Consider the following 3,092-nt stretch of genomic DNA (forward strand, 5'->3'; position numbering starts at 1 on the left):
TGAGAGGCTGCCAGCAATTTATACAAATCTGATGCTCCATAGCAAACATAAAATTTGTTATGGAGCGCAATTATACAAACTATAGCTATAGCATACATATATGATTTTTATGTTTGCTAAACCTAAAATTTACTCTTTAAGCTTCTACTAATTTGAAAATTAATCCTCATTGTAAAGGGAAAAAAACATAAGTAGACACTTTTGTATAAAAAAATAATTAATATATCTATATATTAAAAATAATTATCTTGTCAACTTCTTTAAAACTGCTATATATGTAATAAAAAAAAACTTTCATATTTTTAATAATGAAAAAGTACTATTACTTGTGAATTATGAATTATGTAGTTAAGTTTTAAGGATGGTCTTTTCATGTATTTTTTCCCATTGTGAATTTGAAAAATAGTCCATTGCATGAGTGTGTCCAACGTAAAAATAACATTTAATAGTCACTATCGTACAATTTTAACATGCAATATCAATCTTTTCGAGTTTTAAAATTGTATAAAAAATACTGGTGAAGTTAAATAAAGCAATATTAAGACATCGAAATTGTGTGATAGTGAGAGGCACCAACAAAAAGAGATGCAAAGAATGTAAGCTCAACTATTTTTCGGGTCAAGGTGAGTCGATGCAAATAACCAATATGTTTGTGCAAATGCTTGTATTGTATAAACGTATGTGAAAACAAGAAAATTTATAACTCTACCTCAATTCCGAACAAAATAAAATTAGTTATTTGAATTATCGATGTTTATGTACACATTTAGGTCTGACTCGTTGTGATATTATAAATGTATATAAAAAATAAAAATAAAATATAAGAACCACTCTGCACGCATGGTTGCTTTGATTTTTCAATTGTAGTTCTATGTAAACATCACAATCTTTCTTTATCATAGTTTATCACACACAATTCAGTGGTCTGTTTTAACTTCTTTTCCAATTTGTTCTCTTGTTTGGTTTATGGACCATTCTATTCCCTCGTTCGATGACTTTAATTTTACCCTTTACCTATTCTTATTTCTAGATCCAAACGTGTCCCAATTTCTTTATATGGATAGCACATGAAGTAGGGGTGCGCATCGGTCGGTTCGGTTCGGTTTTAGGTGTTATTGGTTCGGTTTATCGGTTTTCGGTTTGTAAATACATCAAACTGATAACCAAACCAATAACATATTTCTTATCGGTTTTTTGTTAATCGGTTTATGGTACTTAACGGTTCGGTTTTTGGTTTAACCAATAAGAAAATACTCATATATATTATATACACGATAAGAAATTTTTTAAATAAACCATATGATCTTTCCAGCATTTGGCATGAAAGTAATAATCATAAAAGTAACAATCATTTTTCTTGCAAGTTTAGACACTAGACACATTCAAAGGAAAAAGTGTGACAGTAACAATCGTTTAACCATTAACAAAAAGTGTGAAGGTAACAATCGTTTAACCATTAGCAATAAGACTAGTAAATTTAGTATGGTCTTACTGGGTTATCGGTTTAACCATTAACAAAAATTATAAAACCGGAAACCGAACCAATAACCCAATAAAAAATTTTGCAAAACCGTTTAAAAATCGTTAGCCCAACAACCCAATATCAATAAACCAATAGTGTTTTTTTCGGTTCGGTTTATTGGTTAAATCGGTTTTTGCACACCCCTAACATGAAGCTCTTTTTTTATTTTCAAAAAATTATAGTTGGACCTTACCACCTCCCCCCCCCCCCCCCCCCCCCCCCCCCCCCCCCCCCCTATTTTTTTGATTTCCAAGTATCCATGAAGTCTGACCAAATTTGAATTTGCACCGGAATTAAATATGTTGAATCATATATCACAAGCGTCAAAAAGAAAAATCCAATATGTTGTTTATGAGAGAGTATAATATAATACAATTAAAGTTAACCCTATCACTCCCACATCCTTCACGTTCCTAAATTATTTAAGGCAAAATTACATAAATCCCACTAGTTTAGGTCCTAATTACTAAGTTTCCCAATAGTTTCAAATATTACTTCCTCTACCATATTTCATACTTAGGATACATGAGTTTGAATCTGTAAGATACATGTATCTGTCGAATTTTAAAATTGAGATACGTATTTTATTTGTTTAAATTAATTGATTGTAACTGATTTCCTTAATTAGAGGAGTAATTGATGATTTTTAGAATATATGGGCGATTAATTCTGGAAATTAAATTAATCAAATCTCTTAATATAGGGCAAATCAAGGAGTGTATTTATGTTTAATTAATTTCATTTATTATTCTTTGAAATAATAAATTCATTAATATTATTATTAATAAAAAACAAAAACATGTATATCTTGGTCATGTTATTTGATTAATTTCATTTTAGTACTCTTAAAATAATAAATTCATTAATTTGATGTATCTATTATCAATAGATGATGTATCCTACAAACTAAACACTTAGATACATGAGTATCATACAAGTACATTCATATGTATAATAGAAGTATCTAGTATTAATTTCGTGTATTTGTTATATGTGTCTATTATTAATTTTATGTATCTATTTATATGATCTAATTTTAATTTCATGTATCTTTCATATGTATCTAGTATTAATTTGATGTATCAAGTATCAATTTCATACATTATATTCAAAAACGTGTATCTCGGATACATAGTAAGTTGTAAGCATATACATAAATTATGTGTATCTAAATATGGAATGTAATTGAAACAATCGAATTTAGGAACAACTCACGATGTTAGAGTATCTGTCTTATCACTAATCCAAAAAAAAAGTAAGCATATGAATTTTTTTCTCACAAATACATATAATTTTAACTTAGATACATCAACTCTTAACTAGATACATGTACATCTGATGTGTATCCAATATTGTTGCATATCTAATGGTGTATTTATTATGTTAAGTAAAGCTTGGCGTAACTCTTCCCTCTTGATTGAGTCGTTCCTATACTTAGATCTATTCTCGGCTTGAATGTTAACTGATGAAGAGTCAGTCTCTACAATGAAAAACTCATGAGTAAAAATAACAAATAAAAGTTGTTTGATTTAGTATAATATTGTTAATGTGTAGTACCTTTAACAAGAAT

The sequence above is a fragment of the Solanum tuberosum genome, unplaced genomic scaffold (genome assembly GCF_000226075.1).
Source record: "Solanum tuberosum cultivar DM 1-3 516 R44 unplaced genomic scaffold, SolTub_3.0 scf00265, whole genome shotgun sequence".
Classification (NCBI taxonomy): domain Eukaryota; kingdom Viridiplantae; phylum Streptophyta; class Magnoliopsida; order Solanales; family Solanaceae; genus Solanum; species Solanum tuberosum.